Consider the following 25457-nt stretch of genomic DNA (forward strand, 5'->3'; position numbering starts at 1 on the left):
TAAACACTGCATAATAAATAATAAGACAGAGGGAAGTTAATGAGGTAAAGATCAAGTTAATGATAAACCCAACAACGAACAATCTGGCTAACTACACATTAGAATTGATTTCCTTCTTAAGTTTAAGAAACTTATTCCCTTAATATTGATGACATTTCTGTCCACAAAATTTTAAAAGTTCAAATTCATCTCTCAATTTCTTACAATGACATTGGAAAATTAAATAATATTCATCTACTGAACCAAAGCCCATTGTGTAACTCAGGTTTATATTTGCATATTTCTACTGTCTCCATTGCCCCAAATTTCAGTCAAGCAGGAAACAGAACTGATTTCCTGTCAGCATCAAACAAACTACATACATCTACCCTACAAATTATATTGGCAAAAATAAATAAGAAGGGACTTATTGTGGCCATCTGTAAGATGACTTCAATAACTAGTAAGGCAGAAAGTTGAATTTTTACAATGTGCTTTTGGGAACCATATGAAATCCTTTATAAACCAAAATTTATATTTAGACTTGAAGAGCAAAAATAGGTCCAGACTTCTTTGATAACCTCACTTGTCAATGAATAAAGGGTTGACCCTTTACCCCAATATATATATTATTCTTTAAAATAAGTCTTCTAAATATGCACACCATTAGCAAATATATCTTAAGGCACAATATGCAATCAGATAAAGAACCTTTGTTAATAATAGTGAATGTCTTTTATTATGTATGCATTACATAATATTATATATGGGATGAGAGGTAAAGAAAAGGGAGGGAGGAAAGGAGAGATTGGGAGAGACTGTTGCCTTGTTTGAGTTTTGGAGGAACAACTTCTTGGTCTTGAACAGATGATCATTATTACTAGTATTGTTTTTTCTTTTATAATATGACTGATGAAGAGCTCAGTAATAGAAAAATGGCTTACTTGGCAGCTTGCTTGTGTTTGCGTTATGACCATTGGCTTCACTCATTGGTTTCTTTTCAGAAAACTTTAAGTTCCTTTTACGGAGCGTTAATTTAAAATAGATAATATCTGAGGAACCCAGCATACTCGAGCTGTAACGAACGGCAACCTTCTGGAAAGGAGCCGGACTGCATGGGCCCCGCCTGCACCACACCTCAGGCACTGTGCACAGAAACTACCATCTAGTGCAAGCAAAGGGAGCGCATGGTGTCAGCAGATACGCTTCACATTTCATATGCTCGATTTCTCTCATTTTTCAGTGTTCTCATGCTTTCCCCCACACCACAATAAGCTCTCTGGAGCATCACTTCAAGCACACACAGTCCGCTGCAGACCACTCGACATGAAGCACACAAGACTTTGGGACAAGCCTGGCCCGAAATTTCGTGGTCCCCGTAGAAGACAATTATGCTCTCACTGTGTAAAACAAAACAGTACGATGGTGACACAGTAGGAAAGCAAAGGAGAAAGTTTCAACACGAGAAATCTTACTGATTTGTTTCAAATGGAATCATTAATACTCATATGATACACCTAGAAAAAAATAATATCTAAGAGTAACAGTCCTATGCCTTAACAACTGTCTTTTAAAAATAATTTTATAAGTATTTTTGCAGAATATTTTAACTGAATTTGCTATTTTCACTCCAAAATTTGTCGTTTCCTTGATCAATGACTAATTATGTAAAGCAAAGTTCTTCATTTAAATGCTATGCTATCTGGTCTTGCTAAAACACACTAGAAAAAAAAAATCCTGGGCATCTTTCATTTTTTATTTTCATAAACCTTTCAAAGGATTAATATAACTTCTGATGAGTATTCTTTCAGAAAGAAAGAATTGCATGGTGCAGACCATATAATTACTAAGATGAGAGATGAAAATTACTAGCAATAGTAATGAAATAGTAAGCGTTGTATTTGTGTGAAAATTAGTAATTTCATCTTACTAAGTAATTTCATCTGTATTCTGACAAAACTTTAACATCTCCATGTTTCATGGAGGACAAAATGAAGCAACTTCCATTAATGAATCAAGATACATTTCCCATTTGAAAACACAAATGGAGTAAACTGTTGGTAATTAGACTCACCAAGTATTCAATCAATTCCTATTTTTGTTAAATAATCACACATCTAGGGAGACTTAAGAATCTAACTGCTTCTCTTCTTTTTACAATGGCTCCTGAAATCTCAAAAACATTCCAAAAGTCTACTTTACCTCCCTAAAGATGGGTATCACTCACTGTCTTATGAACAGAAGTAATTTTTAAAAAATTTCTATCTAAGGTCCTTGAGAAATAGAAGAGCCACAAATAATTACGGCTTCTAGCATCTCAAGACACTCTGCAGAATAACTGCAAAAAATATCAAGATTCAGAAAAAAAATTATGAACGACTCAGTTTGATTTTCTGCTGATTCAAAATCTCAATAGTATTTAATGGTTAAGTTTACAGATTATTTAATTAGCATTAGGCAAAAGAAAGAGACATTACCTCGCCATGTTTCTGTTTTCCTACTAAAAGATACTATGTAAAAGAACATAGTAAGTACTGAAGAGTTTTAAATATATTTGCAAAAGCTTTTATTTCAACTATTTTGCATTTTAAGAAAAAACGTATAGTTTATATAGTTTGAACATCTGCAATAATAGTGTTTTCGGTGCAAAAAGAACAAATAGCGCAGCTGACAGATTAAGTTCTATTTCAGGGTTCAGTTACAAGTAAAGAAACAGAGGAGAAGGAAAGAGTAAAATTACAGAATGATCATATGTTCCAAAGAAATCCATCATCCAACGTTTTCTGCGGGATATCAGTTGATAGGATCAAAAGATAAAAGCCTCATTTGACAATTAAATCTCCTAAATAGGAAAACATTTTAAGTGCCAGGCAGAATCCAGTTTATAAATGTTCAGATGTGCTCCAGATTCTGTCCTCAGGACATCTAAGTTATGTGTTCTTCTAAGGGGAATCTTAAAAGGAATAATTATTGAAATGATATTATACTGAGTTTTTCCAGACTTTTATTATACACACTTGACTCTCCTGTGGATTATGTTCCCACACTCAACTCACTACTTAATGCTGGTCCTACAGTTTTCTTGTCCTGACATCTAAGATGCCTTAATTGTAAAACGGCTTTCATTCGCTTTTTATGTCAAATTCAAACGTGAATAGTCTTCCAGTATTTGCCTACCTTTTACTAAATAATAGAGACCCTGCTTGGCAAAAGGACTGTTAATTATATTGTAAGAAAAATAGCTGAAGAACTTGCAAACAGAAATGAAAAGACTTAAGGAGAACGTTATAGTTACGTTGAAATACCTGAAGGATTGTCAAATGAAAGAGACACTTATATTTATCTTGTTAACTCAAGAGAGGTTGACTGTGACTAATGGATAACAATTTTTAAAAGTAGTTTTTAGTCCAAAAGAAGGCAAAAGACTTGAATGGTAATGGTAGCCCAGAAGTAGATGGGGTGGTCCGGTAAAAAATTAAGCAGAGATTGGTTATTTATGGAAGAAAAATAATGCAGAAATCTCTCAACTGTGAAGAAGTTAATTAATCTAGATAGTTGCTAAGGAATCGTTCAACTCCAAGAGTCTTTGATTCAGTAATTTTCTTCTGGTCCCTCATCCCATTTACCCCCGCCTGACGCCATCTTCCATCATACCCTTATCAGATAAACTGTCTTGTAGAGTACTTTTTCTTCCTGTTTATTTACCCTCAAGTTGTCTTCATTTCAGACTCTAATACTCTCCAAACTACATGATCACAAGCAAATTATTTAACTGTTGAGATCTGCAATATCCTATCTACTCATGTAAAGCGTTTAGCACAACTCCTGGCACCTAGCAATTACTAACTGTTTGCCATTATTAGCCATTATTATTGTGCCCCAACTCGTAAATCAGCATCTCCATGAGGCATCCACCCACTAATCAGACCCAGATTTGGTGGATCACTTAAGAAATTTCTCTCACTCTCAGGCATGCAGCTGTTTTAAATTTGCTTGGAAATATTTGGAGAGAGTAGTGAAATTGCAGTACAGTAGAGGAATCGGGATCCTCGGATGAGAATTTCTCCCTTTAAATGCAGAGGTCTACTGATGTAGCTCAGTCTAGGACTCTTAAGAGATACAAAATGCCCACCTGGAGAAAGAGAACACCAGGTCTTCTGTGGATGGCCCAGGCTTCAGCTGTGTTTGCAGCTTTAAGTCAGATCAAAACGTGGCACAAACACTGGGAGATTCCTCCCTGGAAAATAAAAGGAACAATAAACCCAGGTTGAAGACATTCAACAAAATAACTGACTCATACTCCTCAAAATTGTCAGGGACATGAAAGGCAAGAAAAGTGAGGGATGGCTACAATTTGGACGAAATTAATGAGACAGGACAATTAAACTTGATATGGGAGCCTGAAATGGATCCTGGAACAGAAAACAGACAATTTGAATACTTGGCAAAATTCTAATGTGGTCTGTAATTCAGCCAATAGCCTCATATCCTCATTCACTTCCTCAGTTTGCTACTTGTACTATGATTATATAAGGTGTGAACATAGAGGAAGCTGGGTGAGGAGCACAGAAAACTCTCTGCACAATGTTTATAAATAAAATTATTTTATACAAAAGTTTAAAATGCAAAATATAATTTTTTGAATTTTAAATTAATTTTTATAAGATTGACAGATAAAACTGTATGTATTTATCATGTACATGATATTTTGAAGCATACACACATTGTGGAATAGTAAAATCTATTTAACATATACATTATATCACACAGTTACCATTTTTTGGTGAGAGTATTTAACATCCACTCATTGCATTTTTAAAGAATATACAGGGTGGCTGTAGCTTTACTATAATATTTTTACATTTTAAATCATATGTTAAAATATCTAAAAATATTTTAAAGATCTATATCATCACAAGTACTAATTATTCCTGTGCATGTCTCCCACCCCGTGAAACACAGATACATACATAAACACAGCATTGAAAGGAAGAAAAAACAAATTTTGAAACATTTTACATCGATTGCTATGGAATGAACTGTGCTTCTTCAAAATTCATATGTTGAAGCCCTACCTCCTCTTGGGACTGTATTTGCAGACAGGACCTTTAAGCGATCATTGTGGCCTGGCCCTTATGACTTCATTTGACGGTAATTACCTCCTAAGAGAGGCAGCATACCTCTCCTACCCGCTTCTCACACGGGGACACAGTGAGAAGGCAGCCATCTGCCCACCGTGAATAGTGCCCTCACTGGATCCAGACCATGCTGGCACCTTGATCTTGGACTTCCAGCCCCCAGAACTGTGAGAAAATAAATTTCTGTTGTTTAAGCTACCCAGTCTGTGGTCTTTTGTGATGGCAGCCTAAGCAGACCAATACCTCAATGTATCAGTTTTCTACTGCTGCCATCACAAATTACCATAAATTTAGGGACTTTGAACAACACACATTTATTATATGATACTCTTGGAGGACAGAAGTTTGACACGGGCCTCCCTGGGTTAACACTGTCAGCAGGGTCTTGTTTCTTTCTAGAGGCTCAGGCAAACAACCCATTTGCCCACCTGTTCCACCTTCTAGAAACACTGCATTCTTGGCTCATGATCCGTTTCCTCCACCTTCAAGCCAGCAACAACAAATCTCTCCCCAGCCCTGCTCCCATTGTCATGTCTCTCTGTGACCACGGAGGGAAAGGTTCTGCCCTTGGACACACTCATGTATGTAGATGGGCTCACCCTGAGAATCTAGGATGGTTTTCCAATTTCAAGAACCATATCTGTGACGGTTAATATCCAGTATCAACTTGACTGGATTGAAGGTTGCAAAGTATTGTTCCTGGGTGTGTCTGTGAGGGTGTTGCCAAAGGAGATTAACATTTGGTCAGTGGACTGGGAGGGGCAGACTCACTCTCAATCTGGGTGGGCACCATCTAATCAGCTATCAGTGTGGGTAGAATAAAGCAGGCAGAAGAGCGTGGAAGGACTAGACTAGCTAAGTCTTCTGGCCTCCATCTTTCTCCTGTTCAGGATGCTTCCTGCCGTTGAACATCAGACTCCAAGTTCTTCAGCTTTTGGACTCTTGGACTTACACCAGTGCTTTGCCAGGGGCTCTCAGGCCTTCGGCCACAGACTGTAGGCTACACTGTCAGCTTCCCTACTTTTGAGGGTTTGGGACTTGGACCGGCTTCCCAGCTCCTCAGCTTACAGATTGTAGGACCTCACCTTGTGATCATGTGAGTCAATTTTCCTAATGAACTCTCCTTCATACAGTCATCTTTCCTATTAGTTCTGTCCCTTTAGAGAGCCCTGACTAATACAATACCCTTAATTCTATCTGCAAAGGCCCTCTCGCTATGCACGGTGGGCAACATGCATGTTCCAGGAGTTTGGGTGTGGCCATCTTTGGGGCCACTCTCTGACTGCCACTGTGAATCTCTGTTGACACAGAACCTGTCAGGACTCAAACTTACACGACTGTCAGATACAAAACCACTTAGATCAAATCAGGATGATTGGGAACTAACATGTAACTTCCCTGGAACATGAGCACAGAACAGTGCAGCTAGGAATGCCTGAAAGATATACTCTAGCTTGGCAGATGAGGCTGGAGAAAGAAAGAACAGAAAACAGACAAGTTGGTGTCTGTTCACATATCACATGGGCAGGATTTGAGCTGCTGATGACATGGAAGGAGGAGAGAAAATAGAAATCAAGCCATATGTGTCTTTTTCCTTTGGAGCAAGCTCCTTAATTTGGACGTATAAGGCATTCGCTTGAAGCTGTGGATAAGGTATAACTATGAAGATAAAAATACACACTCACCTAGAAAACTTTTCATCAAAAGATCCATGTCAGCCATAAAAGAAAAGCAAACATAGACACATCGGGACAACACAAATAGACAAAAATTTTTCCAGAAGTAAAGCAACTAGAAAATATAAGGGAAGGAAAATTGCATTCACAAGAGTTACTCTAATCATGAGGTAACTAAGAATTCAGTTAGTGAACAATAAAGAAAATTATAACGATTATAAAATTCTACCAGGGGACATGGACACGGAGAAAGACTTCACTACGTAGAGAGATCTACGTCATCCTTGGGGAAGAATGTTCTGGTTTGTAGCTGTGAAGAGGACGGGCGGAAGCACAGCAAGGTATAGAACGGGCAGAGGAAACTTCTGAAGGGAAAATATTCGAGTTTCATCCCTTGGATTCGTTGATGGAAAGGCCTATTTAATGTTTTTAATAATATGAGTCTCCACTTATTCCATGTCTAGTACTTTGCACGGAGCTCACATAATTGTTTCCTTGAGCATAACCTGAGATAAAGAAGCCCACACTTTCACAGTTGTAAAGTGTTCATGTATGAATTCCATAAGAATTTAAACCTCAAGAAACAGGAATAATTTGTAAATACCCTCATGATACCTACTCCAGTCCTTAGGCTGATTTACTGATATTGAAACCCTAGTATTCTAAATTATTCACCATGGAACAACTAGAAATTCATAGAAATTATTTTCTAATTTAAAGGAACTTCTACCCTACAGTTAGCTCCATTTTTAATCAGCACAAGTACTGTAGTATTATATAAAAGAGTGAGCACTGACTCAATTTGTCTTGATTTTTTAAATTTTTAAAAAATGTTCCTCATATGAACTTCATTTTCATCAAATCTCAGCTTCATCAATTCTAAGCACAGTTGAGTTGCTGTATATTTTAGGTTTCTACTTCTCAAGGAAATATGTCTAAAACAATAATTGATCGTTTTAAATGACAAACCTTTGGTTTGCAGGTTTCTGACTTCATATTTAGAAATTAAACATGTTTAGCAATTTATAACAAAAATAATTAACTCTAGATATTATAGTATCTGAAAAAATGTGTTTAAAATAAAATATGCGAGAAATCATTTTAATCTTCTTGTAATTTGGAATTTTCCATATCTGCTTTATCATCTACTGTTTCGAAAATATATGAATAAATCATATTAGTTGTAAAAGTGTTCACTTAACTCCCTTAGTATTTAAATTTCTCTCTAGCTGTCTAGATATAATCTAGTAGTCAAATTGTGGCATTATTATTTCAAATATTTTGTATTATATTAATGATTTATTAAGCCTGTTCAACTCTTCATCTAGTCTGGAGAGAACTCCACAGGGCACAGATCATAAAGGAAGCTCGATCATCAAAGAGTGTGTAACGCTGGGAAATAAAGGGAAGTTAGAAGCGAGAGAACAAACGTCAGTTCCTGGGAAAAGTCAAGAGGTGGGTCCTGATGGCAGGAGTCATTCTCAGCTGAGCGCCCCAGGGCCTGGTCATCAAGCCCTCCATTTCCCTGGCAGAACAGAAGGTCTTCAGACCCTTCACAGCCTCTACTGAGTATGTAAAATGTGAGAGAAATATAATCAAAACTGTCCTCCAGTGTTGAATCCCATATGACTGAACTAACTCTGTGATTCTTGGCTTCCCAACAGTTTTGTCACTGAGCCCTTGTTCCTTTCTATACGGTAGAGGAGTATGTTAAAGCTGTTCGGGTAGATCACATCTCTGGACTGTTTTCACTCCAGGAGAGTGGCAGTGCGGCTTCTCCAGGACTGAGAGCCTGAGTCCAGGTGTGCTTTTGGGCTCTGGGAGCCAACACTGAAAGGGGGAAGCCATCCTTGTTGAGGGAGGGACGCGTTCTCCCATACAGCCCTTACAGGGTTCTTCTTCCTCACTCGTGCTGGAGTGACCAGTGTGATTGAGGCCAGCAGGCCCTTCTGCTGGGCATGGGAGGTGGGGGTGGGACAGCCTCCACTCCACTAGCTCTTTTCTTTCTTTTTTCTTCTTTTTTTAGAGAAACGTTGTGTTTAATGGTAAAGCTTAGCACACTGCAGAACCAGGAATGGTATGGAGTCACAGCAGCACGCACAGGCAGGGGACCCCCATGGAGCCTCACATGGGAAAGAGGATGAGGAAGGCAACCATTCAACAGAAGAGCCCCATGGCCTCAGACAGGGCAAAGCCCAGAATGGCACAGGAGAAGAGCTGCTGCCTGAGAGACAGGTTCCTGGCATAAGCAATGACCAAGCTGCCAAACACCATTCCAATGCCAGCCCCTGAACCAGCCACACCAACTGTGGCTGCCCCAGCACCAATCAACTTGGCTGCTATGTCAATGTCCCAGGAGACAACACTGGTCTGGAACTCCTGTTTGACCACCCAGAGTGGGCAGCTGCTGTAGGAAGACTGTTTAGATGAATTCTCTGGGCTATTCAAGAAGGAGGCAGACACAGGCCAGATTAGACCCCAGGTACAACAGCGGCTCCGAGCTGGAGAAATGAGTCATGCCCTGGTGGTCTGCACTGTTTCAGTCTCCCAGCTTTAGCCCTTGGTCTCAGCACTCCAGCTCTTTTCTTCTGTTTACTTTATTGGGACTTTGCTGCATGGAGGAAGATGGAAATAAAGCTTCAGAACAATACAGTTGAAACATTGGTTATGAGAGTCTTTGTTCCAACAGTTGTTGGGGGGTTGGCGGGGTGGGTGTTCAATTAAGCCACAGGGGCTTAAATTAGGATTTGAGAAAAAATGTACTCTTTCTCAAAGAAAAGTCACACCTCGATGTCCAGACAGGTGGGCCCACTGGCTTAAAGCAGCGGACCCAGCAGTGGTCAAGAAGGTAGGACAGCCAAAGCACCCATGTCGTAATCCACTTCAGAAGGGAAAACAAACTGGCATGGCCTGAGGCCGACTGCAAAACCAACTATCTCAGAAGCCAGGACTGCTATTGATCGGTCGACTCAATAGACATCAGTGCAAATCGTATACAAGAAACCCTGAGTGCTGTTAGAAGCAAATGACTGATTAGAGGAACAGAGCAAGGAAATGCCATTAAGTAACAGATGGGCTGGGCAAGTTGGTTCACACCTGTAATCCTAGCTCTTTGGGAGGCTGAGGAGGGAGGGTTGCTTGAGGCCAGGACTTTGAGACCAGCCTGGGCAATATAGTGAGAACCCACTTCTAAAAAAAAAAAAAAAAAAAATTTAATTGACCCGATGTGGTTGCATGTGTCTGTAGTCCCAGCTACTCAGGAGGCTGAGGCAAGAGGGTCACTTGAGTCCAGAAGTTCAAGGCTACAGTGAGCCATGATTGCACCACTGCACTCCAGCCTGCGTGACAGGGTGAGACTCTATCTTTAAGGGAAAAAGAGTGAGACTCTGTCTTTAAGGAAAAAAAAAAAGCAGTAATGAATATACACACAAATATGCAAATCTAAATAAATATATAGGCTCCGTACATAATAGATAGAGCTTACTGTCTTGAATACCTGAACTTGCCACCAAGACTTTGGTTCTCAGCAAAGGTGAGAGTGGGAGAAAGAGGCAGGTGAAGCCTACACAGGGTAACCTTGTGAGTACCTCTTCCTTCACCCTGATCTTTCCAGCAGGCTCCTGGCTCCTTTTCCCCACCTTTCTTCATGTTCTCCTCTCAAAGAAGTCACTCATTAGCACCTGCACCATCAGACGATGTTTCCACACACAATAAAGAGTTGCACAAGTAACATTAGAGTTTTACTGGAATATATTTTGAAAATCTAACTGATTCTTTTTTTTTTTTTTTTTTTTTTTTTAACACCTTTGGTGTTGGTTCTTGTTGTTTGTTTTCTGGAATTATAGAAAAAAATATTCCCCTGACCTTATGCTCAGGCAGAGTCAAATAAACTACCTTGAAAACATTTAGGGAAGTTAATTATAGAAAAAACTTTTTTTCTTTCACTGTTTTGCAGCTATGGGTGCAAAACTAGACCATAGAGAAATGGCCTGCTTTACACCAAGGCATGAAACTGCAGTGGGAGGAAGAGAAGGAGGTGGGAAGTGAAGAGATGGAAGGAAAGCCGATGCCATGAGACTCCCTCTGCCTTGTAGGCTGCTCCTCCTGGACACTTACCTTCAGAAATCACTCCATTTCCACACCAGCTTTTCCATCTCTAAACCCAGAAAATGATTCCACAGGTGATAGCCCCAGAGCAAGCCTTTCTGACCCCTTTCCAGTCCCCCATCTGTCCCACTATCCTCTTAACACCCTTTTCATTGAATTCCAGAGGGCTTCAGCCCATAGTAAAATGAAATTACAAGTATTAAACCTTGATCTCTCTCGAATATAATTCATTGCAAACACTCGTGCCCTTAATCCTTAGTGCCCAAATAGCATAATTTTTTAAATCCTCCTATTGATACCCTTTTAATTATTACTCTCAGGAGAGAAAAAATAAATCAGTCACGACCCAGCCACCTCTCACCTTGTCTCTTTATTTTTCCTTTTGTTCAACAAGAATCTCGTGCCTTTTTCTCACATTATCCCATTATGCATGCTCACTGCGAGGTGGCATTCTCATCTGTATGTGACACAATGTGTTATTGTCCAAGGGCTACCTACATCAGCCTACTCTGGGGAAAAAAGAGCTTTTACCACACACAAAAAATAAATCTGTTCAGATTACCCACTTTAATCATTTGGTTAAGTATAGAGCAATGAGCAACAATACATTTTTTTATTCTCACTAGGGACAGAACGATGTTTAATTAGGCATTTAAAAGCGACTGTTAACTTATACAGACCTCATCACAAATGGTTTTTCAACCAGTTCAGTGATCTGAAACACCAATTAGTTTCAATTCACACTCCTTATTATCTGTCCCTCATTAAACCATTTAGTTCAGAATCTAAATTCCTTTCTATTCAAGAGTGTTGATGTTTTACTTTGGGTAGGAAGAATTTTTTTTTTTCCTTCTAGAAAGGCATTCTGCAAAATGTCTTCCCATATATCTTTTTTTTTTTAAATTAAACAAGCAATGCAGAGCTTCTTTTCCTGAAAATGCTCTTTGTTGATACTGCTGTTCTTAAATCCAATCTATCCCATCAGGGGCTTCGTGGAGGGCTCTGGTGATTTCTCTTCCAGTGCTGCTTGTCCTGTGAGCATTTGCAGCTGCGCCTGTCAAAACCCGGCTCCAATGCTGCCACCTTGATCTCTGGGTAAGGCTTGGCCTCTCCGGGTATCTTCCTCTCAAATGGAGTCACAGCTCTGCAGCTAGTTCTTCTGCAACGGCTCATGGTCTCCATAGTGGATTTTTTTTTTTTTTTTTTTCTCACTTCGAAGTCTAGCTTTAGGACATCAAAAAGTACACAGAAAGAGCATGCAAGGACTGTTGGTCAAGGTACTCCAGAGAAACAGAATCCACAGAAGACAGAGAGAAAGAAGCTTTAGGGAACTGGCTCATATGGTTGTAGAAGTGACAAGTCCAAAACCTGCATCAGCCCCCAAGGCTGGAAATTCAGGGAAGAGTGAAAATGTTGCGATCTTGAGTCCAAATTTTGCAGGGAAGCAAGCTGGAAACTCAGTCAGAAATCCTATGTTCAACACTTGAAGAGAATTCTTTTATTTTTCAAGAAACCTTAGTCTTTTCTCTTAAATCCATTGGCTGATTGGATGAGGCCTACCCAAATCATACAGGGTCATCTACTTTAAGTCTACTGATTTAAATCTTAATCACATCTAAAACATACATCCACAGCAATGTTAGGATTTATATTTGACCAAACAAAACTGGACTTTATGGCCTAGCCAAGTTGACACATAAAATTACCCATCCTAGGTGGAGGATGTAGCCTGGGATTTCAATAGCAGCTCTGCCACACACTTACTCCCAGACCTTCCATGGGCCTCAGTCTCCTTATCTATGACATGGTTCCCCAAATGGAATAAATGAGAAGAAATATTGGCTCCACTCTTTAAGCCAATCACATTTAAATTCAGATAAGTTTCCAACTAGTCATATTTCATTGTACTCAAAACAAACCCTATCTGGCAATAGGGTTCAGGTAGATTCCTGTTGATGTGGGGAAAGCTTTGGTCTTGAGAGTCAATATGGGAATAACATGATAAATTCATTAAGTTAGACAGTTCAAAGTCAAGCAAGATTGTGTTGGACTAGAAAGCTAGTATATTAATGTGCAATGGAAGTATGGCTGTATGGTGCAGAGAAAACTATAGTAGAAGCCAGGTATCCTACATGTGCAATGCTGAATCAGTCACTTGCCCTCTCTTGACCTCAATTTTCTTTCCAGAAGATAGGAAATTTGGACATAATGACTTTAATGTACCTTCCAATTTCAAATGGGAATCTATTAGGAGTCTTGTTTTCTTCCTGAATCGTTTATATTCATTAAGAGGTATTTGATATTGGTTAAGTCAAATGTTTTAAGCTTTTAAACCTATTAAGGCATAAAGGTAATCTGAAACTTCAAGACTAAAAAATTCTATTTTACTGGGCTCTAGGTCACATAGCATAATAACTATTTATATTAACTACTGCAATGAAATCAGTCAAAAGTTGTATTTTTATATCATCTATTCAAACTTCTTATTCTCAAAAGATCTTATGATTAAATCTTCCTTTAGCCAATTTGGTATCAACTATTCTTCTTTGACAGTGTCTAGGGTGATATAATAAAATATCACCGTTCTTTCTACAATTTAATATTCCTCAGTGGAATACACTACTTTGTGGGATTAATGGTCCATGTTATTACATCTTTTTGATCAGTTTAGAACCTTCTCACTATTTTTTACTGCTTGATCTTTGCTTCCAAACTATAATTTCATTAGAGGATAAGAGTTAAAATGGTACTATTTTTAGAAAAAAAATTCAATAGTGATACATACTTTGTTAAATGAACAACAAATATTTGTTAGTGGATAAATAAGTAAATTAATACAAATGTATGAGGAAACTCTCCAAGAACTTCAAAGTGCCTTGTATAGGACCTTAAACATATAAGGTACATAAAAAATAGGTTTAAAAGATTAGAGAAAATCAATGCAAGAAAAGACGAAAAAAATATATATCCAAGTGTTGATTACCCAGCCAAATATTCAGCTTTATTTCCATATTTCTCTCACCCTATCCAATATTCACTCAACACATACTGCTTAAGTATCTGCTGTATGTCTGGCACTCTGTTGGCCACTGAAAATATGGCAATGAGCAAAACAGGAATGCTCCCCACCTCATGGAATTTATACCTTCTCATCTCTCTTCTCAAAACCATACAATAGGGGCAGAAGATAGAGATGATACCTTTATAACAAACTAAAAAATTCAAGAGGTTGGTGGTGGTTGTTGCTTAAGTAGTGTTGTTTACTTGATTTTCAACAAACTGCTCAATGTACACTTCAGTTACCAGGCCACTGTGTTTTCCTTTGAAATACAGAGCCTAAACCACATGGACCCAGTCTGCTTCACCCAGGTAAGACACTTGGGCACCCATCAACTGAGGCACAGCCAACCGTGATTGACAGCATGAGAGAGTCTTTCTGGGTGTCACTGTTAGTAATGACCTCATAGGACTCCCCTTGGGCCTATGAATGACACAGGACAGGTGTACTTCTCAGCAGTCTCTGTGTCAGATGTGGATCAACCTATCTTCTGGGGCAGCTTCATGCTGTCCTCCAATGTTCTAGCCTTTGGGGGTAAGACATTGCATCCATTGGATTCAGCGTGTAGTCAATCACTCACAAAGTCATTTACTTGACATTGATTTTCTACCCCATTTTCACTGTCATGTATAATATCTTGGTACCAAAAAGCATGTTAAGAACAAAATAATTGATTCCATGACTTCATAAACATAGTATCAAAAAGAGATGAAATTCAAACAACTCAATTGAAAAAGGGGTTGAGTGCATGAATAAAAGATTTAATAGGAAGTGCAGTTGGCATTATTGGCTAGAATCAGGCTTGGGGGTTTCCTGTCATTTAAAATTATTTATGTTGCCTAGCAATCATTCATGGAACCCCTACTCTTTGCCCCTGTGCTAGACCCTGGGAACACAAAGATGGATAGAGATTCAGCCCCTATTCACTCTGGCCCGCAAACACCAGTCAGATTTTAGATTAACACATAAATCTTTGACTCTTCCGTATGCCAGAAAAATGTAGGCTTTGTAATTATGACTCTAACACTTTTCCACACTTTCCCTTCCAAAAATATAACTATGTTTATATTGAACACTCATTGAAATGTTTAGTTCATAGTCTTCATTCTCTTTTACTAATATTTCCGTTTTCTATTTGAAGTTGGTAACGAATGTAAGTTTTCCTCAGAACGTTAAACTAACTATATCTTCCCAAGCAGTTTTAATAACAAAAGAATACTAAACTTGGAGAAGAGGCTTATCACAAAAGTTTTATTGCTAGAAGATTTTTGGCCAAGAGAATTTCCAAGCATATAATTTGCAGGCTTCTACTTTACCCTGCTCAGTCCTGAAGCGATAATGGTTGTCCGGTTATTTCTGTCTGCACAAGAATCCTGCCCCATCCCCTAGCCCAGCATAGAAATGCAGAATATTACTCGTCAGGCCCGCAGCCGCTTCTCCTGATTACATCAGTCAGATGAGACATCTGCTGATCCTCATCTCAGAAACGGCTCTAGAAAAATGATTCTGAAGACTCTTGATAAGCCTCCCCAAAATTTTACTTATAACTCTAAATATTACATATTTCACTTTTGCAAAAAAGGAAAAGCATGAAAATTCATTAATATGCTCCACCCCACCCCAGGTTCCTCTTTCCCATGTCTATTCATAATTGGACTATAAATAAGGTCCAAAAAACTACAGCCTTCATCTACCAGACGGAAATGTCCTGGGTTAAGCCTAAATTAAATTGTATTTGTTGTAATTCAAAGATATTTTTCTCAGTCTATTATAATACCCTATTTTTCTGTCATCTATTATCTCCACAAACAGCCATGGAAATAGCTTTACTGATACTAAAATGAGCACCCCAACTTCTAGAAAGATTAATATGAATTTATTTGCATAATTAATTCAAATGTTCTTAGCTCCTTCCCTGTCATTAGCAAAATAGAATGGAACAGTGAAAAAAAGATTGATAAGCTTTGAAATGATAATAATTCAATAGGTAGCAAATTATGTCAGCAGCCTGTGTCATTTATCTATTTATGCAGTGGGACAATTATTTACTCTGCTTTGTTTCAAAAAGGATTTCAGGTGGCTTCAGTAATTTCTGCAGCGTAATCCATTTGTTGAAGGGAAACTTTTAACTGATAACTTATGGAAGAGTTGGGAAGAAATTTGGACAAATTATATCTAAGACTTTTAGAGCAAATTGTATAACATTTCACACAGTCAAAAAAAAAAAGAGAGGATACCCTGGTTGGACAAGAACCAATGGATTATGAAAATGGTTTGGATTCCTTCAAACTTCCATAATTACTTTCAATTGTGCAGTTTTCCTGACAGTTGAGATTTCTTAGTCAGGCTTCAAAACCATTAGCATTACATAATGCTGAACCAATTAATACAGCTAGCCAGTGATTCTCACTCCCCTCTAAAACCTTAGCACCACAAGGAAATATTTCTTTCCCACTTTGTACTTATTTGGAGACAAGCATTTAGTGACCCCAAAACCCAGTGCCCTCTTTATCATGCCCTTTGGTCCATTTTTGATGGCCAATGCTACCATTTAAAGACAGCCAATTACTATCTCTTTTATTTTATTCATCAAAAACTAAAAGAAAGAGAAATGAGATGTCTCGTTCATGCCAAATCATATACTTTATCAGAGACTGCATAAGAAAAATATAATGAGCCCTGACATTCTGTCTTTCATTCTCTTCATGAATTAATACATCTATTCCTCTAACATTAATGAAGAATAAACACTGTGACACAAATCTTTTCAATCTTTAGAAAATTCAAACCTCTCTTTCCCATGACAGTTTCATATTTCTTTATCATACATTTTACATTATTCATGGGTAAATAGCACAAATAATATGTTTGAGCTGTATTTTCTTACCATTCCCAAATCTATGTGTTAAAATGATAAAGACACAGATGTTACCATAGAAGCCCAAGACTCATCTTTTGACACCTGCTTTTCTTCTTCCATGTCATGCCTGCCCGTCTTCAGGTTCTGAAAACTACTCCAGTTAAATCTAGTTTGGGATTGGCTATGTCAGTTTCACCAAAATATCGATGTATGTGATATAACATGGATTCATATTCTTGTGGTATGTCTCCCAGGCATGTGCATTTTAGGAATAAAAGACATTATCTGCAGTTAAAGCAACTGTGTTCCTAAGAGAACAACAAAGTGCTTGTCCTAGCCGGCCTCGCTGCTTTGTAGAGCAGCACATACTGAGAGGTCCTTCCATGATGGATGAGAACCGAGGTCACCCTTTCACTTTGTTTGTTCTTGTTGTTTTGTTTGTTTCTTTTTTTTGTTTTGTTTTTTGAGACGGAGTCTCGCGCTGTCACCCAGGCTGGAGTGCAGTGGCGCGATCTGGGCTCCGCCTCCCGGGTTCTGGCCATTCTCCTGCCTCAACCTCCCAGTTAGCTGGGACTACAGGCGGCTGACACCGCGCCCAGCTAGTTTTTTGTAATTTTTAGTAGAGATGGGGTTTCACTGGGTTAGCCAGGATGGTCTTGATCTCCTGACCTTGTGATCCGCCCGTCTCGGCCTCCCAAAGTGCTAGGATTACAGGCTTGAGCCACCGCGCCCGGCCTGTTTTGTTTCTTTGTTTTGAGATGGAGTTTCACTGTGTCACCCAGACTGGAATGCAGTGGTGTGATCTCAGCTCACTACAACCTCTGTTTCCCAGGTTCAAGCAGTTATCCTGCCTCAGCCTCCCAAGTAGCTGGGATTACAGGCGCCCACCACCATGCCCAGCTAATTTTTTGTATTTTTAGTAGAGATGAGGTTTCACCATGTTGACTAGGCTGGTCTTGGACTCCTGACCTCAAGTGAGCCACCCACCTCAGCCTCCCAAAGTGCTGGGATTACAGGCATGAACCACTGCACCCAGCCCACCCTTTCACTTTGGAAGTGATGGTGAGCAGCAAATAACCGGGACAAAGACGTGGAAGATAAAAGTATAAAATACCGTCTCTCAAGCTTATGGCCTAGTGGGAGTGAATAAAACAAACAAGTAATTATAGTATGAAGCATAATAATACCGGGGTCAGTAGAGATACAAAGTCATTTAAGATAAGGGAATTCATATTTATTGTGTGACTTCTAAATACTGAGTACTATACATGTGTTTTCGAGAATAATCTTATAAAACCATCTCAAAGGGAAATTATTATCCCCGCTGGAAAAATGGGAAAAATAAGGGTAATCAAGCTCATTTTCCCAAGAGTATGTAACAAACAAATAGCAAAGTCAGAGACTGAGTCATGATTTTCTGGCACACTCTTTCCACGTACAATGTGCTGGAAACACAGAAGGGGCCACATCTGACCAAAGCAGCTTTGCCAAGTAACTGGCATTTGAGATAGACCTTGGCAGACAAGATCTCAAAAGCCAAGTTGAGAATCAAGAGGGAATTCCAGGCAAAGAGATAGGCTTGAACAAACATTGTCAAGACAGAGAATGTAAGACGTGTTCAAAAGAAAATGTTTTGTCTGAATTTTAGAAAATACAGGATAGTGTAGATCCTGGACCTGGACCCAGAATACCTGGGTCCTCATCACCACTAGGTCACTGAGGTATAAGCCCTGAAATTGGGGTTCAATATTAAGTGCTGCTTTGACATCTGATAAAACCAAGTTTCAAATGACCACAAGTTTCCCTCCCCACTCTGCTCCCACAGGTAAGGTCCCCTAGCCAAAAACATGAATTCACCAGGGGACCAGGCACAGTTCCTGCTTATCTTTGGGTAGTAGGTTTTGGTTCCCTGCCAGCCTGCAGAATTATACATACAAGCCACTCACCCCCATGACCACAGCAAGGACCAGGGCCAAGTTCCCTTCTTGTTACTACAAACCCACCTCTCACAGGCCCTGACTGTCCACTCTGTTCTTGAACCATTCGTAGCCCTGCAGACTGTCCGCTGTCCTCTTCCCTATGCTGTGAGCATATGTGACAATGAAACTGCTTCCTGCCCCACTTTGCCGGGGTCAGTGTCACATGTTTGACCATCTTCAAATTCCTAATGTAGGAATGCCTCCCTCAAAACACCGTGACAAGGAGACAAATAACCACTTTTAGCCATGTGCCTTTGGGGAAGCTGCTTCGCCTCTGTGTGCGTCCGTTTCCTCACCTGCAGAAACACACGTGATCATAATGCCTATGTCATAAGGCTTCTATAAGTGCCATAGATGTTTGGTGGCTGTTAATCATGGGTAGCCCTGATATGTTACATGTTTTAACATATTTAGTGCTTACCACAAACCTGTAATGTAAATATAGTTATTATCATCATTATCATTTTTCACTACCAATGAGGAATTTGAAGCAGAGAGCAGGGACACAACTTGCCGCAGATCCCACAGGTAAGTGGCTGAGCCATAATTGAGATTCAGGCAGTCTGGTTGCAGAGCCTTTATTAGTAGAGAGAGGACTGAGAGGTCCCCAAATCCACCCACTTAATATTGGAGGCACAGACACCCTGCTTTTTCTTTGCTATTGCACTTACCAAGTTGAATTGTAATTCCTTATTAATTTTCTGCCACCATCATTTGAAAGTGCATTCCCTAAAGGCAGGGACAGAATTCACTGTTGATTCGATGGAATCTCTAGTCCATTATCTAAAACAGTGCTCAGCCTGCTGTGCAGGCCCAGCCACCTCTTCCTGAACAACAGAATGAGTGACTTCTCCATGGCCAGATTTCTGGGGCTCCTCCCATTTCTGCTGCTGCTGAGTGTCTGCATGATTTGACTCTGCTGACTGCACTTCTTTGGAAACTAGTCCTGGTTTACAGGGTCCTGAATTATTCCCTTACATTCTCCTTTGAGGCCTTTTCCACCGGTCCCTGGCAGAATTTCTCTAAAGCTCTGTCGTAAGCCATCTTCTGTCTATCTATTTACATCCCTTCTCAGGAAACTTGCAGTTATAGTGGAAAGGCTCCCTTTCATGCAGTAGACTTCAAAGTCTGTGTCTTTAACCCTCATTTCCTTCTCCTGCCCTAAATGCAAAGTTCCAGCTTTTGTCTCTCATCATCCAACCATCCCCACAAATTCAACTTGCCTAATATGAATTCCTCATTAGCCCCACGCACTTGTACTCAGATTCTCCCCCTTTTGCCCCATATTTGTAAATAATGTCAACATTTCCTTCAACATTCAAGTTGAAAACACAGCATGCCCCCAGTAGTAGCAAAACAGCTGAAGATTTGATGGGCACAGCGTTTTCTACCCAAGCTCTCCTACCCTGAAACCCTTAACACAGAGCTTCATTGCCTCTTACTTCCTTACACTTATGATTTCCATTAACAGGTTTCCCCACCTCCAGTTTTTCTCTGCGTTTTCCCACTCCCACATCACTGCCTGCTTCATCACAAGCCAGAATCTCAGCTCTGAACATTGATGGAGGAGTTTGGGGATCAAATTAGATTTACACTGTATTTGAAAATGGACCAGGAGATAAGAAAATGAAGACAGAATGCATAAGTGACCTCTCCAACATGGAAAATGTTGATAGTGAGGGCAAAGAACATGAGAAATTAAGAGTATAAAGAAAGGATGGTGAGGCCGGGCATGGTGGCTCATCCCTGTAATCCCAGCACTTTGGGAGGCTGAGGTAGGCAGAGGTCAGGAGTTCTAGACCAGCCTGGCCAACATGGTGAAATCCCGTCTCTACTAACGATACAAAAATTAGCCAGACATGGTGGTATTCCCAGCTACTTGGGAGGCTGAGGCAGGAGAATCACTTGAACCCAGAAGGCAGAGGTTGCAGTGAACTGAGATCGCACCACCACAGTACATATGGCCTGGGCAATAGAGCAAGACTCTGTCTCAAAAAAAAAAAAAAAAAAAAGAGAGAGAGAGAGAAAGAAAAGAAAAAGAAGAGATGGTGGATTAAACAGTGCCATCTGGAGCACAGGTGAGTGGGTTCACTTTGGCCAAGAAAAGCCATGCTGGTTCTAGGTTTAGATTTGAAGCAGAGAGGACAGGAGCAATATGGAGGAATTCCGAGATGGAGGGAAAGCTGAAAGCACATTGGTCAGATGACCTTAATTTCTACAATGAAATGAGGTTTAATTTGTATGGTGAAATAGTGGAAGGTGTGGGTAGAATCAAGGACTTGAGAAAAGTGGAAAAAAAAAATCTAGTGTAGATAGTTTGAGGAATCTACTGAGATATGAACATGAAAATAATTCTGGTGTATGTGATCTCTTTTCCAAATTTTGAAGCTTAACTTGGTTGGTGGGATAAGTATGATACTCCAGGCCAGTCCTAGTTACTCTATTCAGTTCTCAAACACTCCAGGAAGGCTCTCTATACACCAGGTTTATGCTAAGCCATTGAATACTGAGCTAAGCTCATGCCAGAATTTCCATGGGAAAAGATGAAGAAAAAGGAAAACTATAGCAAGAGTTGTTTATGACATAAACAAGGAGTTTGCTGCTTCCCACATATTAGGGAAACAGTTGGATTACACATCAGGGCCTGGAGACTTTAAACAATACTATCAGGAAGTTAATGGAACTGGAACAAGGAAATTACTATGACTCTGCACTCCATAAAATAAAGAAATGAATAAAAGTGCAATTTATCACTGGAGAAACAATAGAAGCTAAGCTGATAAAATAACCAAAGAAAATAAAAGAACAATGTGATCTTGCTGGAATGGAGTCGATCATTTTGTGTTGAAGATTAATACTTCTCTCTAGAACTGCATAGGCAATCTAAACTTGGTGGGAGGAAATGCCATTTTATAGCACCTTTCTGACTGAAACTCAATCACTGTGTGTGTAGGTGTTATGGTTTCTAAACCATATGAGTAAAGAACGTACGTTGTCTCATTTTAAAAGACCAATTTTTTCATGTACCTTTATTGAGCGTATCTCAATGTAAGTTAAGGGAGTCAAATAACAGAGTCTGCTCAGGAATTGAGTTTTTGTTTTTGAAATTCTGTAAAATAAACTGTTTTCTTCTAGTAGATAATTAACATTTCATGGAGTCTGGTTCCCTGCCTATGGGGAGCGGGCTGACTCACTGAACCACAATGGTATCACCAGTTCCTTTCGCTCCAACAGAGTGGTTTTGTGAAAGGCTAACGAGGTGGTCTTCGACAAAACTGCAAACAGAGCAGTTTCTCTCTTGAGCGCTTGGTTTCTTTGTCCCCTCCTCTCTTGTTCTCCGAGGTCATTTGCATATACCAAACCATGCAAGATACACCCATCAATGACCAGGCATGGCAATGCCTAACCCGCCAGAGCATGGACACTCACATGGCTGCTTCAGCCTTCCCAGAACTCATCTGAAAGTCTCTGCTTCCCCACATGTCTCCACTGCCTTGAGCCACCTTCAAGACCATGTCTTATTTTTTTTTTCCAGCTGTCTCTGTATATTAGTCAGGGCTCTCTAGAGGGACAGAACTAACAGGATGAATAGATAGATAGATAGATAGATAGATAGATAGATAGATAGATAAAGGGGAGTTTATTAAGTATTAACTTACACAATCACAAGGTCCCACAATAGGCCATCTGCAAGCTGAGGAGCAAGGAGAGCCAGTCCAAGTCCCAAAACTGAAGAACTGAGAGCCCAGTGTTGGAGGGCAGGAAGCAATCAGCATGGAAGAAAGATGTAGGCTGGGAGGCTAGGTCAGTCTAGTCTTTTCATGTTTTTCTGCCTGTTTTATATTTTCACCGTGCTGGCAGCTGATTAGATTGTGCCCACCCAGATTAAGGGTGGGTCTGGCTTTCCCAGCCCACTGACTCAAATATTAACCTCTTTTGGCAACACCCTCACAGACACACCCAGGATCAATACTTTGCACCCCTCAATCCAATCAAGTTGACGTTCAGTATTAACCATCACACTCTGTCACAGCAAAACTTCCTCCTTCGAGAGTGATTTTGATTTCTGGAAAAACTAAAAGTCACTCTGAACGCAGTCATACTGAGTAAGTTGGATAAAGGCATTTTTGTTCTAAGATGAGATCATAAAAGTACTCTTGTGTGAAAGCACTTCAGGATCAAGCAGCCAATCAGGCATAAAGACCCAACAGTCTCCTTGCAATGGCTATTGGCTATTCTCTGGGCCACATCTGTCTTGGCAGCAGTCAGAAGTCAGGAGAGAATTGCCATGGTATTAAACAGAAGCCCGCGGCCACCCCTGTCACCGGCATTCCAAGTCTCCTGGTGAATGGATAACAGGTAACATTGGGGTTCAATGTCCAGCAAAGCTCCTACTTCTCACTGCCCTCTGGGTTCTCCCTCCCTGTGGCTGCCTGTCTCTGCTTCACTACTCTCTGCAGATCAGTTTCACTGCTTAGATACTGGATCGTGGCCCAGGAAGCAACAACGAAAGCAGTCAAGCCCCACCCCGACCATTGCATTGTAACAGTCTGAGTGGGGGTGGGGAAAGTGCTGTGCAAATCAATGTTAAATAAACCAGCCTTAGATCAGTGTTTTCAAACCTTAACATGCATCAGAATCACCTGGGGAGTGTGTTTCAGACTTAGATAGCACCACAGATCGCCAGACTCGCTCCCAGACTTCCTGGTTCAGAAGCAAGGCCCCCAAACTAATCCAAGACCTTTGATTTTACAGGAGTCTCTCTATTAAAGAAGTTTCCAGAGTTTTCTAGATCCTTTGGACATAAAAGGGAACAGAGTTTTTGACTTCCACAAATCTGGTGACTGTCAATCCCAATTGGAGACACGTTTTACTTTCAGCAAACTCCTGACTCAGGGTGAATTTTCTGATTTATTTCAGCAACCCAGGCAGATGCCCAGGGTCTTCCTTCTCAACCATTGTTCCAGAAGACGGTCCATCACTTTCACAGTTGTCTTTCATTTCTGTTCAGTTTTGGGGACTATACACAAACGTGGCTCTTGGTGGGCAGCCTTGACACACCAGAGCAAAGTTCGCCCGTGAAGACCTTCTTGCTACCCACAAAATCTCTGTTAACGAATTTCTCGCTTAACCTAAGTGACCATTTGACCTTGAGAAAATAAATCTTCATGCCATCATTGTCAAAAAAAAAAATCAACTTTGTCTTTGTAATTTATAAAAATTTGTAATTTTGCCAAACACACTTTTTTGCTGTTTATGTTATTTTTCCATTCTAGACTTTGACGCTTTGTTTGCAGGTTATATTTCCAACAACGTATTTCATCACTGACCACGACTGCCTTAAAATAACTGGCAACAATTTAAAGCACGGGTGACAAATAGGTTTCCATTTAAATTCTAATTCGGACATATCGTTAGCAATACCTGGAGTCTCGTGTTGAGAAAGATTTTGGTGTTAGACTCAGCATCAAAGAGTGCAAGAATTAATTAGTGATGTCTGCCATGGGGGAAGCACAATGGGAGTGGCATGCCTGGTTTTCCAGCATACATACCAGTGAATTTTTTATAGGGACGTACACCTGAAGTTAAAGAATGCCCCCACATCAAAGTAAACTGGGTCTTTCAGGAAATGTGACCATTCTGGACTTCTTAAAATCTTACAAAAGACAGGAGTGCTCTGCTCCAGATAAAAACAAGGCCTCCAGGTCCCATTCTAGAAGAGATGACAATTCCCTTTATGTACTCACAACCCATGCTCCTGTTACTAAAGTTACTCTTTGTTCCTCAATACCTTTTACTCCCTAGTCCTCATTAATATTCAAGGAAGTTCACTGAGCTATTTGAGGCTCCTCAAACTAGGCTGTAGTTAATTAATATCCAAAATATAAAGTAAATTTGGAATAGTAGTTTTTAACTAGGAAAGATTTCTTCATCCTCCAGGGAACATTTGGCAATGTCTGCAGACATTATTTTGTCATGGCAACTGACGGAGAAGGGGGTGTGAGTGGCTTCTAATGTGCATCCTACAATGCACAGGCTGCCCCCCAACAAGGAATTATTGGACCCAGAATGTGAGCAGTGCTGAGGCTGGGAAATGCTGATGTAGTGGATTGAAAGTCAGGCCTTGAAATGCCTGATTCAACCAATATAAAGTCCTTAACTTGTGACTCACTAAATGGAGAATGTGATTCTCCCAATCAAAGAAAAATGAACCCAATTCTTGCTTCTGACCTAAGAAAATTGCCATCTTTATGACATCTTTCACAAATTAAGGGAAACTGTATTTATAAACTCCTACAGCCCTTGGATTACTGCAAAATCACACCTATGACATATGATTTACACCTTTTTATAGGAGTAGAACGCCTGCAGCCGTAGCAAATTTGTTCCGGAGATGTGGCTGGAAGGGTAGCCTGACATTCCCCTCACCGCAAAGAAGAATCAGACTAAACAAAGCACTCCTGGTGGCCCCCTGTTTACTTGTAGTAAATGATAATTGCAGTTTTCTTCCAGCCTTAAGATACAAATATTTTAGTGACTTCTGATTCCCACACCTATAAAAACAATGTGCTTCGGCTGATATGCTACAGTGTGAAAAAAAACAAAACCAAAACCAAAAAAAAACATTAAAACCCCAGTTCATTTAAGACATCAAGAAAA

At 39.9% G+C, this 25457-nt stretch overlaps 1 long non-coding RNA gene across 1 annotated transcript in view; it reads right to left on the reverse strand.

Annotated features, from left to right (window-relative positions):
- Nucleotides 1–1186: 1186 nt before the first annotated feature.
- Nucleotides 1187–25457, reverse strand: part of LOC108522645 (uncharacterized) — a 110768-nt gene continuing 86497 nt past the window's right edge. Inside the window, exons 3-4 of the long non-coding RNA XR_001883559.1 lie at nucleotides 4112–4216; nucleotides 1187–1379 (exon numbers count right to left, since the gene is read on the reverse strand). This is a non-coding gene — a long non-coding RNA (uncharacterized LOC108522645). The remainder of the gene's footprint in view (nucleotides 1380–4111; nucleotides 4217–25457) is intronic.

The sequence above is a fragment of the Rhinopithecus bieti genome, unplaced genomic scaffold (assembly GCF_001698545.2).
Source record: "Rhinopithecus bieti isolate Rb0 unplaced genomic scaffold, ASM169854v2 scaffold_64229, whole genome shotgun sequence".
Lineage (NCBI taxonomy): Eukaryota > Metazoa > Chordata > Mammalia > Primates > Cercopithecidae > Rhinopithecus > Rhinopithecus bieti.